General features: G+C 50.0%; 2 non-coding genes across 2 annotated transcripts; both read right to left on the bottom strand.

Annotated features, from left to right (window-relative positions):
* Window positions 1-3,485: 3,485 nt before the first annotated feature.
* TRNAK-CUU lies at window positions 3,486-3,557 on the bottom strand. Its single transcript has one exon. It is a non-coding gene; the product is annotated as a tRNA-Lys (tRNA).
* Window positions 3,558-7,210: 3,653 nt separating this feature from the next.
* On the bottom strand, window positions 7,211-7,284 carry TRNAT-UGU. The gene has a single exon. It is a non-coding gene; the product is annotated as a tRNA-Thr (tRNA).
* Window positions 7,285-7,627: the final 343 nt, after the last annotated feature.

Here is a 7,627-nt window from a genome sequence, read left to right on the forward strand (position 1 = left end):
TCCCAGGGTTTAGCCGGAAATGGAGGCAGTCTACCCTCTTCTCTAGTTTAGTGTGTGTTTTATTTAGGGGATGTTCTTATTAGGGGGGGAGGAATATGTTGTGTATTAAGGGATAGCTCAGCCGGTTTCAACCGGCTGAGTGAGCTCTCTGTATCTGTAAATAAAATGGAGGTTTTGGTTAGCTGTCTGCTCTCTGGCCTCAAGTGATTGTTTCCTACACCGGCTGCCCCAAGGACTTAACACTGTTCTTTTAGTAAAAATAATTCCATTTCCAGTATGCTCAGGAGCTCCACTAAATAGGAATCCCCAAAATGAATAAGGACATTCAATGTCTTCCTGTATAAATGCATAAAAACCTCACAAACATGTCCCCCAGCTGAAATCAGTTCCAATCCTCTAAGTGTCTAGTTTATGTTTTCATCAATGAAACAAAGGCACATAAAGACACATTTGCAGGTCCTTGGCCTCCATGGGCTACAATGTGCAGAAGAACAAGAACCACATCCACTTGGGCGCCATGGACTAGTCTGTATTACATTTGGTAAGTAAGTTGCCATTGGGACTGAAAACTCTACGGGAGGTGGACAGGAGCCTGTTACAAAACTAAAATAACCAAGATTTACCAAACTCCCTATTACACATTCAATCCTCTCTTTGTGCACATGGCATCAACTGGGGTTCTAATAAATGGCAGCCTTCCTTTAACACAGATCGTTGTTCCTTGTAACTTTCAGATACATTCGAATGGCAGCTGTTTACAGGTCATGTGCTGCTAGTTCATGAGCAGCAGCAGAGTCTCTGTACGTTTCCCAACCGTAGAGCTGGGTGTGTCTGCATCCAAGTAACTGCAGAGTCAGTGTCAGGGCCGGCTCCAGAGCCCAGCGGGGCAAGCACCCGCCTGGGGCGGCCCTTTCCCGGGGGGGCAGCTGGCTGGAGCCCCGGGAGCAGCAGACCTGCCGCAGGCATGACTGCGGAGGGGATGCTCGGCCGGCGGCTCCAGTGGACCTCCCGCAGGCATGACTGCGGACGGTTCGCTGGTCCCGCGGCTCGGCTGGACCTCCCGCAGGCATGACTGCGGCAGCTCAACCGGAGCCGCCGGACCAGCGAACCGCCCGCAGCTGCGGGAGGTCCAGCCGAGCCGCGCGACCAGCGGACCTTCCGCAGTCATGCCCGCGGGAGGTCCGCTGCTCCCGCGGCTCGGGGGCGCCTCCCGGGCATGACTGCTTGGGGCGGCCAAATTTGTAGAGCCGCCCCTGGTCAGTGTAGTCCCAGACAGTTAATTGCACAGTCTCCCTTTCTGGTCTCATTGATCATTTGGGTAGAAACAGCAACAGTTTGGTGGGTTTTGTTTTTTTCCCCTTCGTTTTCTCCTAAGGAATGTGTGATCTTGAGCATGTTAGTTTAAGTTCCCTGTGGGTCAGGAAAATGCCATTAGTCCTACCTTCTGCTGATGCACTTCAGCCCAGACCCGTGCAGGGTTTGAAGCTTTCATTGCTTAAATTCCAGGACACTGAGGGATTTCAGCTCCCCTTTGCCCACAGGGAGCTTTCACCCCACTCCCAGCCAGGTTCTTGTCCATGGGATCACTGTAGGGGGGCTGGGTCCCTCTGTGTCTTTTCTCTCTCTACGACAGGCCAGGGTGCAATAACTGGGGCATCTGAGCACCCAGGACCTTCTGTGGGGCTGCCATTCCCCTTCCCCTTCTGTGGTCTCGTCTGTCATTGACTCCAGCCTTTTTTCTATCCATCGTCAGCACCATCCCAAGCAAGCTGCACTCACCTCAAAAAGACAAAGAGTCCTGTGGCACCTTACAGACTAACAGACGTATTGGAGCATGAGCTTTCGTGGGTGAATCCCCACTTCGTCAGATGAATGTCATGGAAATTTGCAGGGGCAGGTATAAATATGCAGGCAAGAATCAGTCTAGAGATAAGGAGGTTAGTTCAATCAGGGAGGATGAGGCCCTCTTCTAGCAGCTGAGGTGTGAACACCAAGGGAGGAGAAACTGCTTTTGTAGTTGGCTAGCCAGGCACAGAATTCCCACTCCATTCATCTGATGAAGTGGGGATTCACCCACGAAAGCTTATGCTCCTGTACGTCTGTTAGTCTATAACGTGCCACAGGACTCTGTCGCTTTTTACAGCTCCAGACTAACACAGCTGCCCCTGTGATACTCAAAAAGACAGTGTCCCTTGGTGGGTGTAAATCACTGACCTCTCTCCTCTCTGAGCACTGACTGCCTCTCTGTTTCCTTTCCTCTCAGTCTGTGCAGATGGGACCTTTCCCTCCAGTGCTGGAGGATTCGCCCTTCTCATCTACCCTTGTCCCAAGCAGCACAGCGGGTGGGAATCTTACATGTACTGAGGTGACTTAGGAGCAGAAACCCCCCCAGACCTTCCATGCAATTGGCACTTGCCCCTCACTGAGCAGGATTAAAACTCCTGCAGGTAGATTGCAGGGCCACATCCCAGCTGGGCATGAGCAAAGCAGCAGGGTGAAAAAATGAACTTAGAGAGGCTGGGGATTAAACCCAGGACCTCATAGATGCAAAGCATGCGCTCTACCACTGAGCTACATCCCCAGAGGGGTTGAGTTTATTATGGGTCACTGTTTCCATGGCTGAACAGCAAAGAATCACTCCCAGTTTCCCTTCTATCTGCAGCAGGATTAGCCTGTGTCAGTGATTAATGAGGTGGATCTTGTGGTAGATTGTTATTCATTCCCCACCTTGACAATTCACACAGTCCCTTTCCCATGCAGATTCCCAGCACCTCGGTGATCCTGGTAGCAGGGGTTGGGGCCTGAGATTTTCAGGGTCCTTTTTACCCTCCACCTGGAGTGAACTCAGCTTTTCCCCCATCCCAGACAATCCATGAAATAACAACAGGGGCATAAAGAAAGAGGGGAGGGAACATCTCACGGCCAGGGCTGGATATGCCCAGGGCCCCCTGCTTGTCCATTGTTTCCATGGAATTTGGCCCCCTGCTTTGCACAAGGGACAGAGAAAGATCTTGCTGTTCCTGTGTCTGTGCAAGGAAAATTGTGCTTCCCTAGGAAAGAGAGGCGGGAAATGGCCCCATGATGGGACAATATCCTCAGGATTAAGACCTAAGGACTCAGGCTGAGAACTGATAGAACTGCACTCATCTGGGATTTAACAAATTGTCTTCCATGGAGCAGGGCCAGAGCCAGAGTTTTTGGCACCCCAAGTGGAAAAAAAAAATAAAAAAGCTGCAATCAATGGCAGCTCTACCTCTGCTGCTTTTGGTGGCAAGTCCTTCCCTCTGAGAGGGACTGAGAGGGCCGAATTGCCGCTGAAGCCTCCTCTTTCCATTGGCCGCCCCAGGCACCTGCTTGCTGTGCTGCTGCCTGGAGCCAGCCCTGCCATGGAGACACTGGGAAGATGGGGGAATCAGGAAAATAACATGGATTTATTTACATTGCAAGCGAAGAAAAAACAAAGCTTTCTTGGTTTAAGATCACTTTTCCCTGACTGGGAATTGAACCCAGCCCTTGGCAGTAAGAGTGCCAAATCCTAACCACTAGACCACCAGGGAAGAGAAAATGATGCTTTTCCTCTCACTTATGCTACACTTTCTTAGGCTACTTTCTAGCCACTTTCTGAAATTGCTCCATTGTCCATTCCCTGAGGGGCTAGGACAGGGGTCGGCAACCGGTGGCTCGCGGCTCGCCAGGGTAAGCACCCTGGCAGGCCGGCCCGGTTTGTTTATCTGCCGCGTCGGCAAGTTCGGCCGATCGCGGCTCCCACTGGCCGCGGTTCACGCTCCCAGGCTAATGCGGGAGGCAGGAAGCGGCGCGAGGAAGCGGGAAGGACACTGAGCTGATAGGAGCTCTGGCATAGAGACCAAGGCAGGGGTGTTGCTATCCCTGGGTGTGAGCTGATCACATTCTGACTCCGTGTAATGGGGCTCTGAGCTTTGCCATCTTGTGAGTTCTGAGTGCTGAGCCCCCCGGACCCTTCTGCTGGGAGCATGGGGATTGCACAACAGCTGCAAGCCCTTTTCCCGTCTCCTTGTCCTCCTCGGCTTCCCCAGACCTTCCCCACAAATGGTTCTATCAGGCGCTGGAGGGATCTAAGGACCTGCAGGTTTCCCGAACCCTCCTCTTAAGGCAAACAGCAATTCCCTTCTCTGACACTCCTGGGCCTGGGCTTCTTTTGAGTTTTTCCCCAGGGGACCTGATTCCCTGTGAAAATGTGTGTGTGGCATGTGGGGAACTCAGACTCAGACTCTCCCCCATTAGATGAGTCCAACAGCACCTCCCCTTGGTGGGAAAATCCTAAATTCCACCCTCCCACCCTGGTTACTCTGACCAGCTGATGGCGACAGCATGTTAAATCAACCCCAGCTCTCTGGGCTAGAGACCAGCATCTAACCAGCCTTGTGACAGCTCCGGTTTGCTCGCTGGAGACATAACAAACCAGGAAAGAAGGCAAATGTCAGACAGGGAACCTCAGCTCACAAATAAACACCCTCAGGCTCCTTCTACACTGTGACTAGGCAGTTGACTGACTTTAAATCTAGCTAGCTCAGTTGGTAGAGCATGATGGTCTTTCAGGGTGTGAAAAACCCCAAAACCAGTATAATTAAGCTGACCTAAGCCATGGTTAGATAGTGCTAAATGAAAGGAAAGATTGTTCTGTCAATGTAGCTATTACAGGGATGGAAAACAGCTGCAGTCACTGTAGCAGCTGTCTACTCCACAGTGCTAGAGCAGTGTCACAGCAGCATTTTAAGTGTAGCCAGCCTCACAGTGAGACCAGACATGGCTCCAGTTTGACTCTGTGGACACTCAGGCACTAGCAACATACTAATGTCTCTGTAGTTGGCAGGATTCAAACTTGTGTGGGGAGACCCTAATGGATTTCTAGTCTAGCACCTTAACCACTCAGACACAAGTACTTAATATACAGTTACTTCACTACACCATGATTCTGTTCTCACAGAATTGTCACTTCAAATGGCTCAGACCAGCTCCCTCAGCACACTCACGGCTGTGCATTAGTGTAAGTGTGTCCATGGCTGAACAGCGAGAATTCCTGCCCATTTCCCTTCCAGCTGGAGCAGGATGAGAGTGTGTTTGTGGTTAATGACATTGCTATAGGTTGTTGTTCTTTCCCCACACTGACAATTCAGACAGTCCCTTTCCTATTCGAATCTCCACCATATCATTCCAACAGCCGGGGTCAAGATTTCTCTGGGCACTGGAATGTTTCAGGGGGTTGAACTCAGCCTTGCATTCCATCCCTGATGTTTCATGGACTAACAGCAGCAGCAGAAAGAAAGAGCTGAGCCAATATCTCACTGTCAGAGGTGAAGGTGGCCACGTCCCCTCTGTCTGACCATCGCCATTGCAGGAGAGAAGGTTTCAATGGAATCGAATGCCCTGGCTCAGACAAGAGACACAGGGAGGTTTTGCTGTTCATGGATCTGTGCAAAGGAAATTGTGTCTCTGTGTGAAATTGAGGAGGGAAATGAAATGTTCACATGGTGGCCCAATGCCCTAACAAATGTGGGTGAAGGAGTCGGGCTGGAAAATGATTTTACAGGAGTTCGTATCAATTTATTGCCCTGGTTAAAATCTATGGCTAAAAGGCATCCACTGTTGTTAGTACTTGAACCTGTGTAGGGACACCCCAGTGAGTATCAAGTCCATTGCCTTCACCAGGGATAGTCGATTATTTTATCAAGATCTAAATTTCTTGGTCAAGATATAGTCGATGTCTAGACTCCAGAGAAAATAATACACTGATGATAATAATAAGAATTTAGAAATAATTTGCAGTCACTATGGGCATAACTATGATGATTGTCTCGTGTTTCACTCTTTATATCTGGCACCACTGCCTTGCCCTTTAGTCTTGTAGTTTACCAAGGGTAAAACTAAACATCTCTTCAGATACAAGGGAGTGTTTGTGTTCATTCCTGTTAGCTACACAGGGGTTTCATGTAGCTGCTTTCAATCCTCTGGCTCTGCCCTGATAAGTAACATTTCAGGGTGTCACTGAACTGAAGGAGGGAGATCATTTTTTGACAGATTACGCCGCCTCTTAAAGGTGTTTGTCTGGCTGGCAGCCCTGGTTCCCAGGTCTCTCCTGAGGGAAGAAAGTTTCTGTGCAAAATACTAAAACTTTTAACAGAGAGGAGGGAAAGGCGATGGCCACATGATGGGGCCGGTATGTACCACAACATGGTTCTTTTATATGGGATGACTCTGAACACTGACTGATCTCCACTCCCTTGGATTTGAAGAGATGTTTAGTTGTACACTTAGGAACCTATAAGGCTGAAGCAATGTTATGGATGGAGACACTACGATTGAAGGGTAATTTAATGTTGTAGAAATTGTTAAAAACACTGAGCTTAAACTGGAACTGCCTGTTATTAAAGGCTGGTTTCCCCACGTCAGTTCCATAAGCTCTGCTAGAAACACCCTGGCTTCTCTCCTGCCTCGGTGGGAACTGCAGGGAATCGTCCCCTGCTGCCCTTGGCTCCAGGCTGGTTTTTCTGGAGAGGGGACATGGAATTGGTTTGTTCGCTGTTGAGAAGGGAGCCGGGCCAGTTCTCAGGGAACGAGAACTCCCAGCATCTTCCCAGCCCAGCCCAGGTTGCTGCCCTGTCCCAGCCTCTGTTCCCCTGGGGGCCCTGCATGTTTGACTCTAGAGCAGGCCGGGAGCAGCAGCTGAGGCAGAGGACAGCCTGGGCCGGGCAGATAAGAAGGAGTTTAGCCAGCAAAAAAGGTAAAATGGCAGGGGAGTATTACCTTGGACTCGACGGCATTTCTCCATTGGTCTGTCTGCTTTGGGGCAGGGACAATAACCCGTCCTACTGCATTCGTTATTTCAAAGGGCGGTTTAGGATTTTCATTCTCACACACGGTGCACAAAGCAGGACTCAACCTTTGCTGTAAACTAAACAAGCTGCTCACAGATTCTAGCAGCCACAATGAGCATTTGGGTGAGAGATCAGACCTGCCCCTGTCCCAGAGGGAGGGTGTCATCTGTGTGGGGACTGGACCACTGACCTACCCGCTCCTAACTCCCAAACGTTCAGTAACTCTGTTATCAGTGCCTGTGAGTGTTATTTAAACCATAAGAAAAACCACACTGGGCTAGACCAAAGGCCTATCTAGCTCTGAACCTTGTCTTCTGACAGTAGCCAATACCAGGTGCCCCAACAACCAGTCAACAAGGCACCACTGGGAGTTGAACCCAGGATCTCCTGTTTACAAAACAGAAGTTTTAGCCAGCTAAGCCATGGTGCCTGTGGGTAGCTACAACACACTGTCTGCCCACACCTGACTCCCTGCCATCGCCACCAGGGCCTGACAAGCTTTGCTTGTGTTTGGATTCTGCAAAGCAGAGGAGCAGGTGAAGTTTTCCTTGCAAGCTGTGTGTGAGTGAATCTTTGGCCAGGTCTGCACTACAAAGTTGTTTCAGCAGAATTATATTGCTCAGGTGTGTGAAAAATACACAACGCTACCTCACTCGGAAGCTTGTGGCTGGTGTACATACTGCAATGCCACGTCTGGTGACAAAACTGCCCTGTTTTGCTGACAAAATAAAACGACTTCAATGAGAGGTCTAGAGCTTTTTGCAGCAAACTTA

The sequence above is a fragment of the Mauremys mutica genome, unplaced genomic scaffold, assembly GCF_020497125.1.
Source record: "Mauremys mutica isolate MM-2020 ecotype Southern unplaced genomic scaffold, ASM2049712v1 001323F_np12_obj, whole genome shotgun sequence".
In the NCBI taxonomy this organism is placed as follows: Eukaryota; Metazoa; Chordata; order Testudines; family Geoemydidae; genus Mauremys; species Mauremys mutica.